We start from the raw sequence: 25,565 nt of genomic DNA on the forward strand, positions 1-25,565 counted from the left end.
TTCGCCATGGCCAAGACCGCCAAACCGTGGTCGGCTCGACAGCAGCGACAGCTAACTTTCATTTCAGAATTCACAACAGACGTCCAACACGTAGCTGGCAAGGACAACTTGGTAGTTGATTGCCTTTCTCGCGCGACTGTACGGGCGGTCCAGCTGGGCATCGATTATGCCCTCATGGCTACCGATCAGGCATCCGACCCTGAAACACAGGCGTATCGCACCGACACCTCTAGCCTCCAACCGACCGATGTGCAATTCCACGCTGCAGGCACCTCGTTACTCTGCGATGTCTCCACGGGAGATCCCCGCCCGATCGTTCCAGTCGCCTGGCACCGCAAAGTTTTCGACGCCATACATGGGCTTTCGCATCCTGGCGTGAAGGCATCTCAAAAATTAATGTCAGCAAAGTTCGTCTGGAGAGGAATGCGTAAGGATATCCGTGACTGGGCTAACACCTGCGTCGTCTGTCAAACGTCTAAGGTGCAACGTCACGTTAAGGCCCCATTGGCCATGTTCGCAGTACCAGAACGTCGATTCGACCATGTCAATGTGGACCTCGTCGGGCCGCTTCCACCGTCGCAGGGGTTCACACACATCCTCACCATGGTCGATCATACTACCAGATGGCCAGAGGCAGTTCCTCTGGTGTCTACTACATCCGCTGATGTCGCCAGAGCATTCCTCTCCTTGTGGGTCGCACGTTTCGGCGTTCCGGCATTCTGGCGGACATTTCTTCAGACCGCGGTCCACAGTTCTCTTCCGAGCTCTGGAACGCTGTGGCCCAGGGTCTCGGCACCAAGCTTCACCGCACCATAGCCTATCACCCGCAAGCAAACGGTTTGTGCGAACGTTTCCACAGATCGTTAAAGGCATCGCTGAGGGCCAGCCTCCAAGGCGCCGGATGGGTGGATAAGCTTCCTTGGGTCATGTTGGGTCTCCGCACGGCACCCAAAGAGGACCTGCAATTGTCCGCCGCGAAGCTTGTGTACGGCCAGCCACTCCGCGTACCGGGAGATTTCCTGCCGCTTCCAACTGAGCTGTGGTCCGCAGCCGCACAACTCAGCAGCCACTGGGAAACAGCCAGGGCTTTTGCACCTATCCCAACTTCGCATCACAGCCTTCCATCTTCACACGTACCAGCGGAGCTGAAGAATGCTGAATTTGTATTCATTCGTCATGATGCCCATAGGGATCCGCTCAAGGCCCCTTACACAGGCCCTTATCGCGTACTGGAGACAGGCGACAAGAGTTTCTCTGTAGACATCGGTGGTAAACCCGACCACATAGCCATTGACCGTCTCAAACCAGCACACCTGGACATCGACCGGCCAGTAGAGACCGCACAGCCACCGCGACGTGGTCGACCTCCCGCTGCATCCACGCCAGACCGAAGGCTTCCGTCCGCCAGCCCGCCCGCTGTTCAACAACATCCACTCCAAGAATACAGGACTCGCTCTGACAGGCTTGTCAGAACTCCTAGTCGATTGACTTCTCCTGTTAAAGACAATTCTGGGGGGGCGCATGTGGCGGAGCCACCAGGGGGACTCTGATCTAATGTACATAATTATCTTTAACAAACTATTAGCTACAGAATGAATCTGTATCTTTGTTCATATCATTGCATGTACATAGCGCGGTCCCTTTAAGAATGAGACCAAACGCGATGACGTCATCACGTTGATCACGTGATCCTCCAGCGGCGGGAAAACGTGATGACGTCATGACATCAGGCTGGGGAGCTGCCCTAGCCAGTCCTTGTGGAGCCAGCAAAGAGTACAGACCTGTAATGTAGTTCTCCTGTGTTTTCGTTTTAAACGCTGTTGATTAGTATTAAACATTGTTTGTTTGATAGACTGACTCGACCTCAGTCCTTTAGTTAGGAATCTAGCCATTCCTACAGTACAAGTTATTTTTACCTCTTCTGCTCACTTTCCCCCTCAAGCACCAATCTCAATGATCCTGGTTAACAGGTTTCAAACGTTAACTCTGTTTCTCTCTCCACAGTTGCTACCTGACCTGCTGAGAGCCTACAGCATTTTCTGTTTTTATTTGAGATTGTTTTTCTTGTTCCTTCTATGCTTCAAATACGCCATCCTATGCCTCTTCCTTGAACCTCGCTGTGTATGAATCAAGACTCACCACATGATCTCCCACTCCAACTCATTCATTTTAAGGCCTTCAGAACTGTGGCACTCCTTACCTCTCTCAGTCTTTTGTGACAGTCAAGGGGTTGAGTCAGAAGGTTGTGGGTTCGAGTCCCGCTCCAGAGACTTGAGCAGAAATTCTAGGCTGACACTCCGAGTGCTGTACTGAGGGAGTGCCGTACTGTTGGAGGTGCCGTCTTTCCGATGAGACGTTAAACCGAGGCCCCGTCTGCCCTCTCAGGTGGATGTAAAAGATCCCACGGCCACTATTTCGAAGAAGAGCAGGGGGAGTTCTTCCCGGTGTCCTGGGCCAATATTTATCCCTCAACCAACATAACAAAAACAGATTATCTGGTCATTATCACATTGTTGTTTGTGGGAGCTTGCTGTGCACAAATTGGCTGTCATGTTTCCTACATTACAACAGTGACTACACTCCCCAAAAAAAGTACTTCATTGGCTGTTAAAGCGCTTTGGGACGTCCGGTGGTCGTGAAAGGCGCTATATAAATGCAAGTCTTTCTTTCCTGATTCCGACTCTCTGTACGCTTTAAAACCAATGTTCCCTCTAATTGTTTTTTGTGCCTGATCCCTTTAAATTGCCCATTCAAATTTTGCACGCGTGTGGTTTTTAAATTGCAAAAGCCGGTGAGCGGCCTGCGCGGGACCTCACAGACGCTGCGCAATCCGCGCGGTAGCGCAACTTCGAGGGAGCATTAGAAGCCAGGCCTGGTGTCCCTGGCTACTTCCCAACTTACCGTGCCTTCCCTTTTAGGCTTTTCGGCCTTGCTGCTAGTTAAGACTATTGGGCTTTGCCTTTCCCTGTCATATTTCAGTTTTTTACAAAGTCGCTTGAAGTACAGTAAACTCTCGTTTTAAACGTCACCTAATCAACCGGAATTCTTTAATAACTGGCAAAATAGATAGCGGGTAATCTTGCCGAATCCATCCATTTTTCGTTTTTCCGAGTTCGAGTTTCCCGCGGTGGCCGAGTTAGTCAGTGTTTAAAAATTTTTTTGTGTTTAAAAATTGCCTACCTCTCTGTTACCCAGAACTTTAAATCAACCGGCACCATCCCGGTCCCGTCGGTGCCGGATATGAAAGAGTTTACTGTAGTTATTTTTTGGCGTCTCTGCTTCTGGGACTACTTCAGAAAAAAAGAATGACAGACTTGCTCGGTCGTTGAGTATATTCAAGGCTGAGATCGATAGATTTTGGACTTCAGGGGCTGGATTTTCATTGAGGAGGTGGGTAGGAGGCGGGACCACAACTTTTGGGGTTATAGTCCCGCCTCCATCGAGTTGTGGCCAACCTACGCGATTTTCACTTGATTGACCTTGTTGAGCCCACCCAGCGGGCTCAGGAGGCCATTTAAGGGCCACCCGGCAGCAGGTGACATCACAGATTGACATTTCATCTGTCAAGACCTTTTGACAGATGAAATATCAGCGTTTCACAGCTGCTTGAAGCTGTCAAACACTGACAATCTGTACTGCAAGTTAATTCCTTCCTCTCAGGCTGATTTAGAGATCTCTCCAGAACAGAAAGCTGAATGCTACAACTTTTGACAGCTCGCGGCCATTCTGCTTTCTGTGCCGGTGAGATGAGGGACTCCCGAGACCTGAAGGAAGGAAGGCTGTAAAGGTAAGTAAGACTTCTTTAAACACTTTACACACACCAAACACACTTACCTCTGCACTCATGCACCCATCACTCACCTGAACACCGGACATCTCAACCCCTCCAAGCCCTTCACCCCGATGGCCCGCCTCGCTAACTTGGCATGGTTTGGAGCCGTTGGGAATCCCACACTTCAAGAATGAAAATAGGGATTAGGCTAAAAACTGCCTGTTAACTACCTGTTAACAGGCAGTTAATTGGCACTAATCCCCTTCCCGCCTCGGGGAGGCGGGTACCAGTGCGGGCCGGGTACCCGCCTCCTTTGAAACTGGCATGGAGGCGGGTTGGGGGCGGGATGGGTTCATGCCCCCCAATTTCAGGATTCTAACCCCCCACACGCCTCCAATCCCACCTCCACGGCCCAATGAAAATCCTGCCCTAGGGGTATCAAGGGATATGGGAATCGGGCGGGAAAGTGGGGTTGAGGCCGAAGATCAGCCAGGATCTTATTGAATGGCGGAGCAGGCTCGAGGGGTCGTATGGCCCACTCCTGCTCCTAATTCTTATATTCTCATGTGAGGTGCTCACAGACATAATAAGGACCTATAGGAATGAATCTTTTTTGAGTCACAATGGGCTTAATGTGTCTTGTTTGAAGTTCTTCTCTTTTCTATTTTAACGTGGACATTAATCTATCCGGACGAATCAATTGCACATGGATGTGTTCCTCCATTTGCTGTTAATGTCAAACTGTGTCATTTCAACCCCAGTGTGTTTCGAAAGACCGAGCTGCAGTATAATGGTCCAGGATCCAGGATGCCTACACGCCAAAGGATTCAAAATTTCATGGGACGAGGCTTTGATCTTTCCCTTATTACTTTGGGCAAATTTAAATTGCATTTGGAAAATGTAGCTTTAACAGCATGCTGCGATTACATAAAACATTATTCTGGTGGAAAGGACCAATTTATACCCTTCGATTTCCTCCATGAATGCTATAAACCTCTCTTTTTTTTAAAAAAAAACACTGCTTAGAAAATATTATGATTGAAGAAAATTAATGAATGCAGATCTCAAATTATTCCCAGTTCCCAGTGTCCATCTCCTGCTCGTAAGAAATAACGCATTCATGCAATGTTTCATTTTTCTTAATTTGTCCTCGCACTGTTCAATCTGTGAAGACTCACAATCAATCTGCATGATGTGAGTATAATTAATTTTGTTAGATGGTAATGGGTTTTAAGTTCATAGTTTGTTAATAATTACACAGGAACGGAGGCTATCACACGGGAGACGATGCTTTTTCATTGTTCTTTCATAAGGATTAAAGACTCAGCAAGCGTGAGGAGGCAAACTCTTTATTACGGATGGAACAGAGATTGTCTGATGTGAAAAACGGAATTTTTCTTTACAGCCCTTCCTGAACTTGGTTCCAAATTAGTTTCACAATCCTTTGTGCTCCGTTGTACAATCACGTGTAGGAGATTTTTTTTCAAGGGATTGGGGAAAAGAGAGGTGATTTAAAAAAATATATATATGTGATTTGTGGCCAAAAGGCTTAGTTAAGCAGGAGATGTGTAAGTTTTTCTTTCTGCCTTCTTAGGCAGTCCCTCGGAACCGAGGATGACTTGCTTCCACATTAAAAATGAGTTCTCAGGTGACTGATGAGTCCAATGCGGGACCTACAGTCTCTGTCACAGGTGGGGCAGACGGTGGTTGAAGGGGCGGGTGGGTGGGGTGCTTGGGTTGACGTGCACTCCTTGTATTGCCTGCGCTTGGCTTCCGCTTGCTCCCGGCCAAGAGACTCGAGGTGTTCGCCGCCTTCCCGGATGCTTCTCCTCCACTTTGTTCGGTCTTGGGCCAGGGATTCCCAGGTGTCGGTGGGGATGTTGCACTTTTTCAAGGAGGCTTTGAGGGTGTCCTTGAAGCGTTTCCTCTGCCCACCTGGGGCTCTCCTGTCATGTCGGAGCTCCGAGTAGAGCACTTGTTTTGGGAGTCAATGAGGTCAATTGGCAACTATGAATGGTCAAGTGACGTGAAGGGTTTAGAGCGAGTAAATAAAGAGAAACTGTTGTCAATGGCTGAGGGGTCGAGAACCAGAGGGCACAGATTTAATGTGATTGGCAAAAGAACCAGAGGTGACATGAGGAAAAACTTTTTTTCGCAACAAGTGGTTAATATTTGGAATGCACTGCCTGTTAGGGTGGTGGAAACAGATTCAATAGGAGCCTTCAAAAGGGAATTGGATAAATACTTGAAGGAGAAAAAAAATTGCAGGGACATGGGGAAAGAGCGGGGGAGTTGGGACTAACTGGATTGCTCTTCGAAAGAGCCGGCGCAGACTCAATGGGCCGAATGGTCTCCCTCCGTGTTGCACTATTCTGTGATTCTATGAAGTCCTGGGCCTTGACCAATCAATGAGCAAAGTTAAGATAGCAGCTGCTGAAATCATAAATGGTTACTGACATGAATCAGTCATTCATGAAAGAAAGACTTATGAAATAATACTGAGCAACCTGCAGGTGGCGCTGTCCAGGGAGAGTATAAATACTCAGGCACGGGCCCAGCTTGCGCAGGACGTTCTTAACGGGAACTAGTGAAGGACACAACTAGACCTCCATGTTGTAAAACAGTTGATTAAAGCTTTGTTTAACGCTTAGACCAAGTGCCTAGTAGTTTTCTTACATCAGTTACGTTATGTTAAGTAAAGTAAGAGAGCGTAGAATGTGTCATTTCAGACCGGAAGGAGGGTGTTGATTGCAGAGCAGATTTAGGGGATGGTCAGCAGCCACTTTCATCCAGCTCGCAAAGTGGTTTCCGCTATGTCGTAACACCAAAAGTGATCATGTAAACCTGTTTTTTTGGGTCCTGACCTGAGTGTGAGATGCCCTAGACGAGAGGAAGCCACCTGACTCTGCTTCAGGTTGACACTGCATGGAGTAAATTTAATGCTCCCAATGGGAGCCACACTCGAAAGGAGGTGTGGGGGAGGAGAATCTTGGAGACAGTGTTGGAACCCAATCTGTGGCCCGTGACCCCTTCACTGAGAGCACTGACTTCACCCTATAATTCCATTGCAGTGTCAAACTGAGCTTCAGAACTGCCTGTGGGGAGGTTTGGCTGGATTTCTCCCCTGAATCCAAAAATCAGATTCACAGGCCAGGTGGTAAGAATCTGCTACTAACAGCTCTGAATCGATGTGATGTTTGGTATTTCCAGATAATTACCACCCCCTCCTTTGGCCTCGCAACATCATCCCTTTTGTCATTTAATCTCTCCTGCCTTCCACCCGATCACAGACTTCCCTTTTGTTCTTTCCTCCCCTCCCCCCTTTCCCCGTCTCTGCAGCTGCTTAAAACCTGTTCCATCTCTCACTTTTTCCAATTCTGATGAAAGGTCACAGACCTGAAACGTTGGGCAGGATTTTCATTGGGCCGTGGAGGAGGGATTGGAGGTGTGTGGGGGGTTAAAATCCCAAAATCGGGGGGCACGAACCCATCCCACCCCAACTCACCTCCATGCCAGTTTCAAAGGAGGCGGGTACCCGCCCCGCACTGGGACCCACCTCCCCGAGGCGGGAAGGGGATGAGTGCCAATTAACTGCCTGTTAACAGGTAGTTAACAGGCAGTTTTTAGCCTAATCCCTATTTTTAATGTTGAAGTGTGGGATTCCCGACGGCTCCAAACCACGCCAAGTTAGAGGAGGCGGGCCGTCGGGATGAAGGGCTTGGAGGGGTCGAGATGTCCGGTGTTCAGGTGAGTGATGGGTGCATGAGTGCAGAGGTAAGTGTGTTTGGTGTGTGTAAAGTATTTAAAGAAGTTTTACATACCTTTACTTACCTTTGCAGCCTTCCTTCCTTCAGGTCTCGGGAGTCCCTCTTCTCACCGGCACAGAAAGCAGAATGGCTGCGAGCTGTCAAAATCTGCAGCCTCTGCTTTCTGTTCCGGGGAGATCTCTAAATCATCCTGAGTGGAAGGAATTAACTTAGAATCCAGATTGTCAGTGTTTGACAGCTTCAAACAGCTGTGAAACGCTGATATTTCATCTGTCAAAAGGTCTTGACAGATGAAATTTCAATCTGTGACGTCACCTGTTGCCGGGTGGCCCTTAATTGGCCTGCTGAGCCTGCTGGGCAGGCTCAACAAGGTCAATCAAGTCAAGATTACGTGGGTTGGCTAGAACTCGATGGAGGCGGGGCTACAACCCCGAAAGTTGCAGTCCCGGCTCCTACCCGCCTCCTCAATGAAAATCCAGCCCGTTGACTCTGTTTCTCTCTCTCTCTCCGCAAATGCTGCCGGACCCACTGGGTGTTCCCAGCATTTTCTGTTTATATTTCAGATTTCCAGCATCCGCAGTTGCCTGCAGATTCACAGAAACTTACAGCACTGAAGGAGGCCATTCGGCCCGTCGTGCCTGTGCTGACTCTTTGAAAGAGCAGTGGTGCTCAGTCCCACAATCCCCCGCTACTTGTCCGTAACCCTGTGAGTTCCTCATCCTCAAGAACCCGTCCAACTCCCTTTTCAGGTCGAGCGTTCCAGATCCCTCTGAGTGAAAAGGTTTCTCCTCATCTCCCCTCTAGATCTTTTTCCAATGATTTTGAATCTATGACCTCTGGCCGCCTCATCAGCGCGGCGGTTTCCTATATCTACCGGGTTTTGGCCAGTGGTATGGGCAGAGCATTTAATCACAGCTATCTGTTTGGGGAGTAAAAGGGCTTGCAAGTGATCTGAGACTAACTGACGGTGAGAGATCGGGCTGCCCGAAGAGGTCAGAAAACCTCTATTTTTCCACAATTGTCCAAAGTCGTGAACTACTCCAAAGGCATATCTAGAGTCTGTATGTACATTGATTTTTAATCCTTCTCCCAAAGTACAAGCTCGTATGAGTGCAAACAGTTCGGCTTGCTGGGCAGAAAAAGGGGATTCAAAGGCTGCTGATTCTAAGGTGACACCTTCCTGATTTACAATTGCATAACCAGAAATTCGTTTTCCCATCTCATCAACTGAAGAACTGCCGTCCGTACACATGGTAATATCGGGATCTGCAATAAGAGTGTCAGACAGATCAGGTCGGACTGAGGTATCATCCTTAATGAGGTTTAAGCAATCATGGCTTGGTTCATCACTCTCGGAGGGCGGATATGCAAGGAAACTGGCAGGGTTGATAGTGCTACAGTGTTTAAATGCTAGCCGAGGATTGTTCAGTAAGTATATTTCATACTTATTTTGCCTGGCGGTAGTCAGGTGTTGGGTCTGCAATTGCCCCAATAACGCAGTGACTGAGTGAGAGCTATACACGGTAATGTCCTGCTGAAGTGTCATGTTAGCAGCTGACTGTAGACTGTTGTAGATGGCTGTAAGGATCTGGGTGCAATAGGGATGTCCTAAGGCTACCGGATCCAGTTTTGATGAATAATAAGCTACCGGTCGATGCTTATCTCCATGCTTCTGAGTCAGAACTGCTGTTGAGCAATCGTTCATTACTGTGCAATATAACTGGAATGGCCTATCATACAGGGGTCGTCCCAGGGCTGGTGCTTGGACCAGATCCTGTTTTAATTCCTCAAATGCCTGCTGTGCCTCTAGTTCCAGCTCAAACTCTCCCTCTTTAGCCGTGTAGGGAGTCAGATGTTTGGTTAATACTGCAATATTAGGTATCCACTGTCGACAATAATTAACCATTCCCAGCCACTGCCTGACTTGTTTGGCCGTTTTAGGGGTTGGCGTCTCGCATATTGGCTGTATTCTGCTAGTTTCCAAACTGCGGTTTTCGGCTGATAACATAACTCCAAGAAATTTAACTGTCTTCTGAGCCACCAATACTTTCGCTGGAGATACCACATATCCTAATTCTGAGAGATAGTTCAACAACTGAATAGTGTCCTCTCTGTTACTTAGCTCATCGGGGCTAGCAATGAGAAGGTCATCCACATACTGGATCAGATTGGAGCCACAATTTAATGTCAGTGTCTGTAATTGCTGTTGAAGGCACCGCGAAAACAGGGTAGGTGAATTCACAAAGCCCTGGGGTAATCGAGTCCACGTATACTGCTGACCGTTGTAAGTGAAGGCAAAAAGGTATTGGCTAGTAGTGGCCAATGGCAGGGAGAAAAAGGCGTGCTGGAGATCGACTACTGCAAAAACTGTAGCATCAGCAGGTATCGAGGCCAAGATGTGTGCTGGATTAGGTACTAGCGCATGAAGTGGCTGAACAATTGCATTTATTGCTCGTAAATCCTGCACTAGGCAGAACTGATCAGGCTTACCAGGCTTCGGAACAGCCAGGATGGGTGTATTACAACTGGATTGGCAAGTTACCAAAATCCCCTGCTCCAACAATCCCTTAATGAGTCTGTCTATACTCGGAAGAGTTTGGTGTTTCAAAGGGTATTGTCGTACCGTCGGCAAGGTCACATTTTCCTTCACTGGGATCTCAATGGGTTTTATGTCGGTTAGACCTACATGCGTTGGGTCTTCTGCCCATATCTGTGGATTCACATACTCCAGTATGTCTTTCCCTACATGACGGTGCACCACAGTCAGGTTACGCTCAGGGTTTTGGTAAAATTGGACCATCAGACCTCCGGGTAACTGTTGCGGTTGGTGACATTCAGGGTTTGCCTGATCGATCGCTCGTTTTACCATGGGCCCCAAATCTTTGGCATGGAAAGGCTGGTTAACTTCCCGTGTGATATGAGGGGCCACTGTCGAAGGCTGCTTCCACAAGTGTAAGGGAACCTGCACAAACTCTGCTTTTCCCTCAGGTCCAGTTACTACAGCCTTGAGGTAGATTGTCCATTCGGTACCTTCCTGACCTTTAAAATACTCCTCAAGGGTCCTATCCTTTCCACTTCGATCATATGCCAGTGTCACATGATAGGAGGATGCATTGAGGTCGAGCGACCACCATTGAGGTGTAGTCGAAACATAACATTGCCTTTTATTTGCCCAATGTCCTATTGCTATTCCTTCATCACCACAATCAAGTTTGAGTTGGAATGCACATAGTAAGTCTCTGGCCATTAAATTGCAGTCCAAGCCGGTAGTTATTACAAATTGGTGGGTTGCAGATTGATTTTTGTAGGTCACCTGAACTGGTTCTTGTAAAGTCTGTAGGTATTATGGCGAATTAATACACAGACTACAAGAGTAACTTTAACAGGACTTTACTATTCGAAGGTCAGGGCGAATCTGCCCAATAAATCCTGACACAGCACTTATATACCGGTGTGGTCACCGTTGGTATTACAGTATACAGCAGCCAAGATAAAGTAGTGCCATACCTAAAATAGTTCTCTTAAAGGTGGACGGTTACATACAATAGTTCTCTTAAAGGTAGAACAGTTACATACACTACAATCCTCCCTTTTTAGCTTACAACATACTTATTCCCCATTAACATAACATCATAACATATATACAACTTATGCAAAACAGTTCACAGATTCAGTCTCTCTGGAGGCTTCCTGACTCTGTCCGGATAACGCCTCGGTGGTGCAGTAGTTTTCGGTGGGGTAGTAGGTTCTTCTGGCAAGGTTGATTCGGCTTGAAGGACAGTGTCAGGTTCATCTGATTCCAGTATTACCAGATCGGAGGTAGGTGCTCTGGGTATCTCTGCTTCAACATTAGCCGTGTAAGGTTGTGGAGTAGGTTGGTCCTTTGTGGATGACCCTATGATCTGGTCAACATGGCGTCTTATTATGCTGTCACCAATGTCCACGGTATACATCAGCGGCCCTAGCCTTTTCCCAATAGTTCCAGGCTGCCATTTCTCGGTACGGTAGTCCCGGGCCAAAACTTGTTGACCTATCTGAAAGGATCTAGTTGGCCTTTCATTCATGCCCTGAAATTGCCGGTTCTCTACGTCCCTTCTGACGTTTGGCTTAATCAAATCCAGCCGGCATCTTAGTCTTCTATTGAAAAACATCATGGCGGGAGTTTGGTTTGTGACCGCATGTGTTGCATTCCTGTACGCCAACAAGAAGTTATCTACCTTATGTTGTAGGTTGATGTCTTCATTACCCATGGCCTTTATGGCCTTCTTGAAGGTCTGGACAAACCTTTCAGCTAATCCATTGGTGGCGGGATGGTATGGGGCTGACGTGTAGTGCTTGACCCCATTCCTTTTTAAGAACTTCCTGAATTCTTCGGACACAAATTGCGGTCCATTATCAGAACAGATCTGTTCCGGCAGCCCATTCCTGGCAAATATGGTCCTTAATACTGTGATGGTTTTTTCCGTGGTGGTGGAGGACATCTTTATTACCTCCGGCCACTTGGAGTGTGCATCCACCGCGATTAGAAACATTGAGTCCATAAATGGACCAGCAAAGTCGACGTGTACCCTTTGCCAAGGAGATGAGGGCCACTCCCATGGATGCAGAGGAGCTTGTGGTGGCGCGTTTTGGACCTTCTGGCATCCTAGACAGCTCTTGGTTATTTCTTCGATGTCTCCATCAATACCTGGCCACCACACAAACGCTCTTGCTAGGTTCTTCATTTTCACTCCACCCAGATGCCCCTCGTGAAGCTCCTTTAGCACCTTATGCTGAAGTTTGGGTGGAATCACCACTCTAGATCCACACATCAAGGTTCCTCGGCACACTGACAGCTGTTCTTTTCTTTGCGAAAATGCGGGCAGCGTTGGTTCGCCATGTGCTGGCCATCCCTCCACTGTTAAATCGTAGACTTGTGAGAGAGTCGGGTCATTTCTTGTTTCATTTTCGATCATCGAATTTGTTACTGGTAGACATTCCACTATGGATGAGTGGAACATCTCTACCGGGTCCGCTGTAGCCGCCTCTTCTACTACTGGAAACGGTAGGCGCGATAACCCATCAGCATTTCCATGCTGTTTGGGCCTTTTGTATTCGATGTCATATTGGTGTGCCCCAAGTAACACGGACCACCTCTGGAGCCTTTGCGCTGTCATAGTGGAAATGGCCTTGTTAGGGTTGAATATGGACACCAACGGCTGGTGGTCTGTCAGTAATGTGAACTTCTTGCCCTGCAGGTAATGATTGAATTTCTTTACTCCCCACACAAGGCTGAGGGCCTCCCTATCTATCTGAGCATAATTTCGCTCAGCGGAGGTCAATGATCGGGACGCAAATGCGACTGGCCTTTCCGAGCCATTTGGTAACTTGTGTGAAAGTACTGCTCCAATTCCATAAGGGGAAGCATCACAAGCTAGACGAAGAGGTAACGTTGGGTTGAAATGAGCCAACACTTCCTCAGAGGTAATCAACGCCTTGCTTCTGCAAAAGGCCTTCTTACAGTCCTCGCTCCACTTCCATGGTACTTCTTTCCGCAACAGAGCATTCAGCGGATGCAGCACCGTGGATAGATTTGGCAGAAACTTGTGGTAATAATTAATCAATCCCAGAAACGATCTCAACTGTGATACATTTTCCGGAGCGGGGGCCTTCACGACAGCTTCTATCTTGTCAGGTGACTTGTGCAGCCCCTCTTGGTCAATGACATGACCGCAGTACGAGATCCGTTTCTGGAAGAACTCACATTTCTGGCGATTAACTCGAAGGCCATATTCCTTCAACCTGGTGAGCACCAGTTTCAAATTTGTGAGGTGTTCCTCCTCGTCTTCTCCCGTAATCAGGATATCGTCCAAGTAACACTGCGTGCTTGGACTACCCTGTAAGACCTGCTCCACGGCCCTCTGCCAAATTGCTGGAGCCGAAGCTACTCCAAAAACCAGCCTATTATAACGATACAAGCCTCTGTGCGTGTTGATTGTGAGATACTGGCGCGACTCTTCCTCGACTTCCATTTGTAAGTATGCTTGTGCCAGGTCTATCTTGGTGAAGTGTTTCCCGCCAGACAATGAAGCAAAGATATCCTCAATCCGCGGAAGCGGGTATTGTACCGTGTGAAGCACCGGATTAACTGTGATCTTGAAGTCTCCGCAGATGCGGACCTTTCCCGGTCCCCCTGGCTTGTTACTTGATGAAGACTTCATGACGGGAACAATGGGCGTGGCCCACTCACTCCAGTCCACCTTAGACAGTACCCCTGAACGTTCAAGCTCTTCCAGTTCTGCCTCCACAGCAGGTCGTATCGCGTAAGGTACCGATCTGGCTTTGAAAAATTTTGGGCTTGCATGTTCTGCAATCTTGATTTTTGCTTTAATTCCTCTCAGTGTTCCCAGTCCTTGCTGGAATACCTCTTTAGCTTCGTCCAATATTCTGGACAACCGTTCAGGTTTGACATCTTCCTTCATTGTGTTTAGTGAATGCCAGTCTATCTTTATTTTCCTGATCCACTCCCGTCCCAGAAGTGGTGGACCTCCCTTGGGCAGCACATACATGTCCATCCCTTGGTGATCTTTGTCCTTGTATCTCACCTTGACTTTTATCTTTCCGATGGGGTATACTTTGTGCCCCGTGTATGTCTGCAATACTATCTCCGTATCCCGTAGGGGAATATGTTTGAATAACTTTTTGTAATCTTGCTTATTCATGACCGTCAACGCCGATCCGGTGTCCACTTCCATCTTCGCTTGGACTTTTGCAATCTGTAGTGTGACCCAGATAGTTTGTCGGTCAGCTTCTTTACTCACATTGTGAATCCTCAGACTACCCAGTTCCTTGCTGTTGGAGTCTGAGTCCGAATTCTGTTCATCTGGACTCTTCCCAGTCACCTTATGTACCTTTCTGTACTTCTTCTGCGGTGACTTATTATTGCTGGCCTTCTTTCCTGACCGGCATACCTTAGCTATGTGACCAAGCTTGCCACATTTTCTACATTCCTGATTTTTAAACCAGCATTGGTTCTGGTCGTGTGTTGTCTTCCCACAACGATAACATTTCGTTGTACCCGAAGTCATTTGATCCACACTGAGTACCGCTGTCTTCCGCTGCATTTCCGCCGTGCCTCTCACTGCGGCTTCGTGCGATGCTGCAATAAGGACAGCCTTATCAAGTGTAAGATCGTTCTCTTCGAGCAGTCGTTTTTGTGTTCCTTCCTTCGACATCCCGCACACGAACTTGTCTCTCAGTGCCTCTGTCAGATTTACCCCAAACTGACAGTATTTTGCTAGCCAACGCAGTTCAACCAGGTACTCCGCGTTGCTTTCCTCTTTTCGTTGCGTTCTCACGTAAAATTTAGATTGTTCCGCTAACATCAGCGGTGCGGGGTTAAAATGATCCTTCAGGACAGCAACAATATTAGCGAAAGACTGATCCGTCGGTTTAGCTGGTGATAGAAGATGCTTCAATAACCCGTATGTCTTCGCATCCATTGAGTTTAGTAAGGTTAGAGCTTTGTCATAATTTGCTATCTTATTGACCTTACAATATATCTCGATGCGTTCTACATACGTGGCCCAATCTTCCACATCGGAATCGAAGCCGTTGATGTTACTACGCTTAGCCATCTTCACACTCTTCCTGAGAAACAACAACGAAATATTTCTTGAACTTTTTTTTTAATGGCGGTTTCCCGCGCTTGTCTTCTTTCCCCGCCCACTTTCAAAATGGCGGTTTCCCGCTTCTGTCTTCTTCCCCCGGCGGGAGGGGTAAGCTTTTCCCTCGGGCGACGACCGCTGGCTTTCGGGGTTCGCAGCCTGCGCGTCGGCTTCAGTGCGTTCCTTGTTCCCTTTTCTCGGCAGGGCAACCGGCGCTGGGTACAACCCGTTGACGGCGAACAGTTTCAGCCGCTGGGCTGGATCTCGCTCAATCTCCCTCGCTCAGGCTCTGTCTCTCCCGCTCGCTCGGGCTCTGTCTCTCCCTCAGCGGCTTCCAATCGCGCCTCCCAGCCCTCTTGCAGTCCGGTGCTTTCCTCCCCGGCTGCGGCTGAGTTCTCCGCGATTTATTTATTTTTATATCTTCCCGCGCCTTACGATCCCGGTCGCAGCGCTTCGTGGCCTCGGTCGCTGCCCGGCCTTTTTTTACTCCAATCGCGCCTCCCAGCCCTCTCGCAGTCCGGTGCTTTCCTCTCCGGCTGCGGCTGAGTTCACCGCGGTTTATTTATTTTTATATCTTCCCGCGCCTTACGATCCCGGTCGCAGCGCCTCGTGGCCTCGGTAGCTGCCCGGCCTTTTTCGCTGGTCGCGGTCTAGCTGTCTCACGATGCCGTTGCGTCTCCCAGCCCACTTGTACCGCGGCTTCCGTGCTCCACGCTGCCCCAGTCTCAGCGCCTCTGGGCCCGACTTCTGTCCGGCTCCTTTCCCCCGACCGTGGTCGAGTTCACCGCCCTTATCCTCCGTTTATTTTTTTTTTATTTTCCCTTTACTCACAGTCACCATGGCCGACTTGCTTCTCGTGCTGATCGGCTCACTCACCACCGTGGCAGAAGGGACAGTCAGTGCCTGTTGCTGATGGAAGGCTTCATGTCTGAATTCTTCCTTCTTCCTTGCTCTGCAGACTCGAGTTTTCTCTCAGCAGAACGACGAGGGCAGGTGCCTCTTCTCGACGCTCGTTAACTGCTTCGGAAGTATTGTTGCCGCAGGGTAAGATCGAACTCGTCGCCACTCTAAAGTCTGTAGGTATTATGGCGAATTAATACACAGACTACAAGAGTAACTTTAACAGGACTTTACTATTCGAAGGTCAGGGCGAATCTGCCCAATAAATCCTGACACAGCACTTATATACCAGTGTGGTCACCGTCGGTATTACAGTATACAGCAGCCAAGATAAAGTAGTGCCACACCTAAAATAGTTCTCTTAAAGGTGGACGGTTACATACAATAGTTCTCTTAAAGGTAGAACAGTTACATACACTACAGTTCTGACATAGCATACTTGGTCATTTGACCTTGGAAGCCTGATAATTCCTGGGTCTTGTTGGATCGGGGAAGTTTAAGGTCCGATTGGACAGAGGACATGGCGGCTCCAGTGTCTACTAAAAAGGGATACCATTGATCCTGGATGTGCAACATTAATAAGGGTTCTCGGTCCGAATGTAAACTGCTGACCACTAGATTAGCTAGTCAATTCTGTGGGAATGGATTGTTCTGGGAGAAATTGGTATATCCTCCCCTGCCTCCTCTAGGTCCTCCTTTGTTTCCTCTCCATCTTCCCATGCCTCTCCTAGGTGGGTCTCCATAGGCTAAGGATTGGCAGTCTCTGACCCAGTGGCCATCCTCTCCACAGTTATAACACTGCCCTTGTCTTGGACCTTGGTATCCCCGTCCTTGTCCTCTACCCCTTCCTCTACCTCCGTAATTCTGTTGTGGAGGGGCGTAGGGTTGGCCGTATGCAGTAGCATCGGGGCCGTTTGGATGAGTGTAATATCCATAATTCTGAGAGTCTACCCATCCAGGGGTACAGTATTGAGGTTCCATCTGATACCCTGTCCTGTCTATCGTGTGTGGTTGAATTGGGACTTCCTTCACGACATATTCTGTTTTTATTGTCTTCTGGGGTTGGTTCTCCAAACCTTTACTCTCTTTCCAATAATATTTTATGGCTCTAGTAATTTGAGCTGGGCTATTTTCTGCCCAGTTCATATTATTGGTTTTAATTGCGGTTGCTACCGCAGCCGGAAGGCAGTTCATCAGAATGGCGCAGAATTGGGGTGAATTGGCTCCTCCTTGACAATTGGTGTCCCCCGACTGTCCCTGATAAACCTCACAGAATCTCTCCAAAAATTCCTCAGGTCCCTCATCTTTCTTTGGCTTAGTATCTAGGACATTGGATATGTTAATAGGCTTCTGAAGTGTTTGACTAGCAGCCGTAAGCATGGCTGTTATTCTATCATTGTCATTCCCCATGGCCACATTTAGGGCTGCCAGATTAGCATGTCGCAAGTGAGTTAAGAATCGAGTATGTTCCGAGGGGGTCAGTACTTGTTGGATTAAAGCCCATAAATCTCGGGATTCAGCGTTGTACACTTGAATGGTGGTTCGTAAAAAGTCCACAAACTTTTGAGGCGCTTTGTGGCGATCCGGCACATTAGTTAGGATAGACATTAATTCATTAGGCTTCCATGGGAAGAATACATCTATGGTGGGGTTAGCTGCGGCAGTAGCCTGATCTGGGTTTGGCATCTTTCTCACTGGAAGGTTCCTGGGTGGGTTACCGGAATGATTTTTTGATTCTGACTCATGATCCTCAGGAGGTGATAAATCATCCTCCGAATCGGTAAAGTCACTACATGACTCAGTGTCGCTTTCCTGAGTGGATTTATGTTGAACTAACTGTCTGACTCTTCTTATTTTCCCGTTTCTCTTCTTCCTTCTTTTTCTTTTTCTTATCACTCCGGGTAGGAGTATAATTTGGCACAGGGTTTGTCTGTCCTGCCGTTTGTAACCGGGTTCGACTACTTATGGGATCAGTAACGCCTGTGGCACTATCGGGTAAGGTGGTTGGGGGTATTCCTGGAGTGAATGGGGGACTGGTTGCGGAGAGGGTTGCTGGAGGGGTAGTATTAGGCATCGCTAGTGAGGCCGACGTTGGAAGGGAGGGGTAAATATTGATGTACTGGGGTGGCTGAGGAGGTGGCGCATTAGGAGTTCTGTACATCCAATTGTCTAAGTCCTCATCTGTTCCGTCTCCCTCTTTCAACCTAAGGCCAACCATTGAACTACGTAGTTCATTTTTATCCTTTTTATCTGGCGCCTTTTCAGATTTTGACCTTTTCTCATGTGCACATTCTTTCTTAAGTATTTCAATGGGTTTAGGATTTCCTCCTTCGGTTAACTTTATTCCTAATTTAACAGCATTTTCTTGCCAGCTGGCTAATAGGGAACTGTCTTTAATTTCTTGGCAGTACTGTCGCCAGAGTCCAATTAGTTTTTTAGTCTTGCTTCCCATGTTCTTTTTCCAAATAATTCCTTGAGCTTGTTTAACCGTTTCTAAACTTTTGGGACCCCCTAGTGGCCATTGTTCGCTGCCTAATTTTTTATTTAAACCCCCTGAGAGTAGTCTCAATTGTTGGGCTTTATCCGGATATTTGTCACATAATGTTTGTAAGGCACTGCCCTCGTCACTTGTTGTGTCTAGGTAATTACCCATGGTTCTCTTACACTAAGGGCTCCCTTTCAGGATTCGAGTTACGTTTTTAAAAGTGTCTCGTATATTTCACGGATACCGGCACACAAAACTAGACACCACAATACAATAACTACAATACTTAGACCAAACAAAAACACAGTGAGTCGTCTATATTCATCAAATAGTAATTTTAGCCTCTGTCACCGTCTGGTACAGGTATTCTTAGCCTAATTATTCAAATCGTAAATTTAGCCTCTGTCACCGCCTGGTACAGGTATTCTTAAACTCTAATTATTCAACTTATACGACCCTTATCTTGCACTCCCCAAGTACAAGTTGCTCGAGCTCTAGAGTCCCCGACTCTCTTTTTACTTTCTTTCAAGTATTCTTTTTCTCTTTCTCTAAAATCACTACTTATCTACTTTTTAGTCCAATCGGAGCCTGAGCGGACCAACTGAAATACGAGGCCGGCGCGTTACCCGACTTGGATACTTATTTCCTAAGTTTACACAGTATTCGCCAGATTGACCCAGATCTCGTCGGGACACCACGCAAGAATTAGCGAGTGGCAAAACTTTTATCGGACTTACGGATCAGAGGAAAACCGAGGTGGTAAATTTAAACATACTCACTCCGGGGGCCCATTTCCTCCTCTCACGTCCAAAACTAGTTCGGCTCTTAATTTCGCGAATTCTCGGTGATCGTCCGTTGAGATCCCACTTCTGACACCAAATGTTGAAACGGATTCTTTTGGTCCTCAATCTGGTTCAGTACAAACACTGAGTCGAATACTGGTTGAGTTCAACAGTTTTTATTCCGTCATCCCGGGAGACTTACTCTGATACAGCACAGTCCTGACTCCGGAAGAGTCCGACAGGTTAAACCAGAGCAAGCAATCTTTCATACAGTGTGCCACATTATTATACTTGCATTTGAGAAGACATTAACACATCGTACAGTCTGCACCAATCCCGAGCTGTACACGTATACATTTAATTTGATTTCCTGGCCTGGCAGTATGAAACAAAGAAGTCACATTTCACTGAATGGTTTATAGTTAAGTAAACATCCTGGTAATGGTTTCATGATCACCTAATCATTATGGTAATGCGTTTGCAATCATGGTAATGTGTTTTCTGATCGCCTATTGTCTGTATAACCTCTGCACTCTGCCCTACACTGTTTCCACCAGCAAGGTGTGACATCGTGGGTGCCAGCCATATTAGCAGCCACAGATCAGTTTAGCTTCTTTTATTTTACTTCCTGCTGCCTTCACAGTTTCTTGAGTTAACATGATCATTTCTTACAATATGCAAGTGACTCCGCGATGTCGACATTTCACCACCATTTTATGCTGACAGGATCCTCCATTTTAGATTGACAGGGTCCTTGGCTATGCGAAGCGAGTTGTTACCATATTTTGCATTCTATATCCTCAGCAGTACAAGGTATTTTCTACTGCTAGTCAAGTCTTAGAACATAAGAACATAAGACGTAGGAGCAGGAGTCGGTCATTCGGCCCCTCGAGCCTGCTCCGCCATTCAATATGATCATGGCTGATCTGATCTTGGCCTCAATTCCACTCCCCTGCCCTCTCCCCATAATCCTTGACTCCCTTACCATTCAAAAATCTGTCTATCTCCACCTTAAATATATTCAATGACCCAGCCTCCACAGCTCTCTGGGGCAGAGAATTCCACAGATTCACCACCCTCTGAGAGAAGAAATTCCTCCTCATTTCCGATTTAAAAGGGTGCCCCCTTATTCTGAAATTATGCCCCCTAGTTCTAGATTCCCCCACGAGGGGAAATATCCTCCCTGCATCTACCCTGTCCAAGCCCCTTCAGAATCTTATATGTTTCAATCAGGTCCCCTCTCATTCTTCTAAACTCCAATGAGTATAGGCCCAACCTGCTCAATCTTTCTTCATAAGTCAACCCCTTCATCTCCGGAATCAACCTCGTGAACCTTCTCTGAACTGCCTCCAATGCAAGTATATCCCTCCTTAAATATGGAGATCGAAACTCCTGAAACTACACAGCACGTTGTATGAGATATATTTCTATGAACTGCTATTTTAGTGATGAGGAAAGATTGGATAGGCTGGGGTTGTTTTCTTTGGAGCAGAGGAGGCTGAGGGTGGACTTAATTGAAGTGTATAAAATTATGAGGGGCCTAGATAGAGGCTCATTGGAGTTTAGAAGAATGAGAGGGGATCTTATTGAAACATATAAGGTTCTGAGGGGGCTTGACAGGGTAGATGCAGAGAGGATATTTCCCCTCGTGGGGGAATCTAGAACTAGGGGGCATAATTTCAGAATAAGGGGGCACCCTTTTAAATTTCCCATAGCAGTGAGGTCAATAACCAGGGGGATAGATATAAAGCAATTGGTAGACGGATTAGAGGGGAGTTGAGAGAAATTTTTTTCATGCAGAGGGTGGTGGGGGTCTGGAACTCACTGCCTGAAAGGGTGGTAGAGGCAGAAACCCTCACCGCATTTAAAAAAGTGCTTTGATATGCACTTGAAGTGCCGTAACCTACAGGGCTACAGACCAAGAGCTGGAAAGTGGGATTAGGGTGGATAGCTCTTTCAGTCGGTGCAGACATGATGGGCCGAATGGCCTCCTCTGTGCTGTAAATTTCTGAGATTCTATTCTATAACTGGTGGAAAAGTGTGTGCCCAGGGATATATGCACGCGCAGATCAGCCGTGACAAATTGGCCACTGCACGTGTACGACTTGATTGTGTCACGTTGGTTACATTGTGGTGCAGGATAGACGCACCAACGTCAGTGTTCTCGCTCAGGCCAACATCCCCAGCATCGAAGCTTTGACCACGCTCGATCAGCTCCGATGGACGGGTCACATCGTCCGCATGCCCGATACGAGACTCCCAAAACAAGCGCTCTACTCAGAGCTCCAACACGGCAAGAGAGCCCCAGGTGGGCAGAGGAAACGCTTCAAGGACACCCTCAAAGCCTCCTTGAAAAAGTGTAACATCCCCATCGACACCTGGGAATCCCTGGCCCAAGACCGCTCAAAGTGGAGGGGAAGCATCCAGGAAGGCGCCAAACACCTCGAGTCTCTTCGCCGGGAGCAAGCGGAAGCCAAGCGCAAACAGCGCAAGGAGTGCACGTCAACCCAAGCACCCCACCCACCCGCCCCTTCAACCACCGTCTGCCCCACCTGTGACAGAGACTGTAGGTCCCACATTGGACTCATCAGTCACCTGAGAACTCATTCTTAATGTGGAAGCAAGTCATCCTCGGTTCCGAGGGACTGCCTAAGAAGAAGGAGGAGAAGAAGACATTGTGGTGTCACCAAGGTACTGCTGCTCTGTTCTCTTCTACCTTTCCAGGCATGTCGGGGAGGGCAGTGGGGGGATATGCTTTAAGTCTACGAAGATCGCACGGTGGCAGGTGCAGCCCTTTTATTGGCTGGTGGTATACCAGCTGCGGGCACTGATAACCAGCTCCTGCTGGCCGCTCAATAACAAATTCCAGCAGTTTAATCTTCATCTGGTTGTGGTAGATCCCAATGGAAGGGAGTCAGCAGATGAAAACATTGCTTCTTGCTTTTAACTTGCCTTTGATATTTGCCGTGATTCAAAATTGAATGTAAGATCATCTTAAAAGTGGTTCTAAGATAGACAGTTGTCTCTTGGCTATAAGTTGGACAGAGAGAATCCAAACGCTCCTCTTGCTCCCACGCTTATGAAAGCACCCCAAGATATACTTTGTGCCCCTGCAGAAAAGGGTTGTGGAAGCGTATTTACGTTCCAATCTGATCTTTTATTTCCCTACAATGGCTGGCAGCTCCAGAAACTAGCAGGGACTTTCAGACTCTGACGACTGGAGCCTTGCTCTTTTTAAATCACATCGCCTAATGGCCAATTATATTGCACCAGTCTGGGCTGTTGTGGAGATGCTTCTTGCTTTCCCACTGTAATGATCAGTAACCTGTCATTCTAGAATGGTACACTAGGTGGCACTGTATGTTGCTGTATGTTTAGCTGTATGTGTATAAGAGTGGGACTACCCACGATGCACTAGGCTACCCACAAGGCAGTAGTCAAGATGGATGCTGTACAGAAGTCCACATGGCATGAATAAAGTGACTAGCTCAAGCTAGCTGTTCATAATGAAAACGACTAGTTATTAATGAACATAACACCCACCAACATCCAAATCCCAATTAGGACAAGGCATGTGATGAGGAGAACTCTGCAGGACACAAAATGTGAAGATCCTAATCTTTGAAACATTAATGTCTTGCTGCTCGGCATAACATTAATTGATGTGTTCAGCATACTCTAAACATTTCTCTTTCCATCAGTTTTGTGGTGATCTATAATCTTCTAAACTTTCTCCCCCTCACCTTGCAGCCTCACAATATGCTCTCCATCCTCACTGTGTTGAAATTAAGACTCATCGCACCATTTTGTACTCCACTTCATTCACCAGAACCTCAAAAATTGTGGGACTCCTCACCGCCCTCAATTTTACCTTCCCTCTCTACAAGTTATAACTTGTACAACCCTAGGTTTCCTCCTTTGTTACCTCTAGACTTGACTATTCCAACGCTCTCCTGGCCGGCCTCCCACGCTCTACCCTACGTAAACTTGAGGTCATCCAAAACTCTGCTGCCCGGATCCTGAATCGCACCAAGTCCCGTTCACCTATCTCTTCTTCTTCTTCTTCTTCTTAGGCAGTCCCTCGGAACCGAGGATGACTTGCTTCCACACTAAAAATGAGTTCTCAGGTGACTGATGAGCCCAATGCGGGACCTACAGTCTCTGTCACAGGTGGGGCAGACGGTGGTTGAAGGGGCGGGTGGGTGGGGTGCTTGGGTTGACGTGCGCTCCTTGCGCTGCCTGCGCTTGGCTTCCGCTTGCTCCCGGCGAAGAGACTTGAGGTTATCGGTGCCTTCCCGGATGCTTCTCCTCCACTTTGTGCGGTCTTGGGCCAGGGATTCCCAGGTGTCGGTGAGGATGTTGCACTTTTTCAAGGTGGCTTTGAGGGTGTCCTTGAAGCATTTCCTCTGCCCACCTGGGGCTCTCTTGCCGTGTTGGTGCTCCGAGTAGAACGCTTTTTTTGGGAGTCTCGTATCGGGCATGCGGACGATGTGACCCGTCCATCGGAGTTGATCGAGCGTGGTCAAAGCTTCGATGCTGGGGATGTTGGCCTGAGCGAGAACACTGATGTTGGTGCGCCTATCCTGCCAATGGATTTGTAGGATCTTGTGAAGGCAGCATTGGTGGTACCTCTCCAGAGCTTTGATGTGCCTGCTGTACATGGTCCATGTCTCTGAGGCATACAGCAGGGCGGGTTTCACTACTGCTCTGTAGACCATGAGCTTGGTGACAGGTTTGAGGCCCGGTCCCCCCTGTGCTCGCTGACCTACCTTGGCTCCCGGTTAAGCAACGCCTCGATGTTAAAATTCTGATCCTTGTTTTCAAACCCCTTCATGGCCTTGCCCCTCCCTCTCTGTAATCTCCTCCAGCTCTACAATCCCCCGAGATCTCTGCGCTCCTCCAATTCTGGCCTCTTGAGCATCCCCGATTTTAATCGCACAACCACTGGCGGCCGTGCCTTCAGCTGCCAAGGCCCTAAGCTCTGGAATTCCCTCCCTAAACCTCTCCACCTCTCTCTCTCTTCCTTTAAGACGCTCCTTAAAACCTACCTCTTTGACCAAGCTTTTGGTCATCTTTTTTTAAAAATTCATTGATGGGATGTGGGCGTCGCTGGCTGGCTAGGCCTGCATTTAGTGCCCATCCCTAATTGCCCTTGAGAAGATGGTGGTGAGCCGCCTTCTTGAACCACTGCAGTCCATATGGTGTAGGTACACCCACAATGCTGTTAGGAAGGGAGTTCCAGGATTTTGGCCCAGCGACAGTGAAGGAACGGTGATACAGGTCCAAGTCAGGATGGTGTGTGGCTTGGAGGGGAACTTGTAGGTGGTGATGTTCCCATGCGTCTGCTGCCCTTGTCCTTCTAAGTGGCAGACGTCGCGGGTTTGGAAGGTGTTGTTGAAGGAGCTTTGGCGAGTTGCTGCAGTGCATCTTGTAGATGGTACACACTGCAGCCACAGTGCGCCGGTGGTGGAGGGAGTGAATGTTGAAGGTGGTGGATGGAGTGCCAATCAAGCGGGCTGCTTTATCCTGAATGGTGTCGAGTTTCTTGAGTGTTGTTGGAGCTGCACTCATCCAGGCAAGTGGAGAGTATTCCATCACACTCCTGACTTGTGCCTTGTAGATGGTGGAAAGGCTTTGGGGAGTCAGGAGGTGAGACACTCGCTGCAGAATTCCCAGCCTCTGGCCTGCTCTTGTAGCCACAGTATTTATGTGGCTGGTCCAGTTCAGTTTCTGATCAATGGTAACCCCCAGGATGTTGATAGTGGGGGATTCAGCGATGGTAATGCCATTGAATGTCAAGGGGAGATGGTTAGAGTCTCGCTTGTTGGAGATGGTCATCTGCCCTAATATCTCCTTATGTGGCTCGGTGTTAAATTTTGTTTGATAATCGCTCCTGTGAAGTGCCTTGGGACGTTCTACTGCATTAAAGATGCTATATAAATGCAAGTTGGTGTTGTAGGTTGGCATTGCCTCATCACTGACTGCTTCTTGATTTACCTTATCTCTTATTTTCAACTTGGCTCACGTCTTGCACTATTGTCCTTTACTCAGGTTTCTCGACTAAAAATAAATCGGTTTCATCTTAAATATTTTTGCAAGGATGTCTTTAAAGGCTTCCCCCTTTAGAGAGGATTATCCCTGTTTTGGGGAACACAAATAACAATGTCTCCCAAAACAGAGTTCAGTGTGTTTTTTTTAAAACCGCCATGACAT

Source organism: Somniosus microcephalus, chromosome 30, assembly GCF_052327205.1.
Source record: "Somniosus microcephalus isolate GS21.2 chromosome 30, FLI_Smic_1.0, whole genome shotgun sequence".
In the NCBI taxonomy this organism is placed as follows: Eukaryota; Metazoa; Chordata; class Chondrichthyes; order Squaliformes; family Somniosidae; genus Somniosus; species Somniosus microcephalus.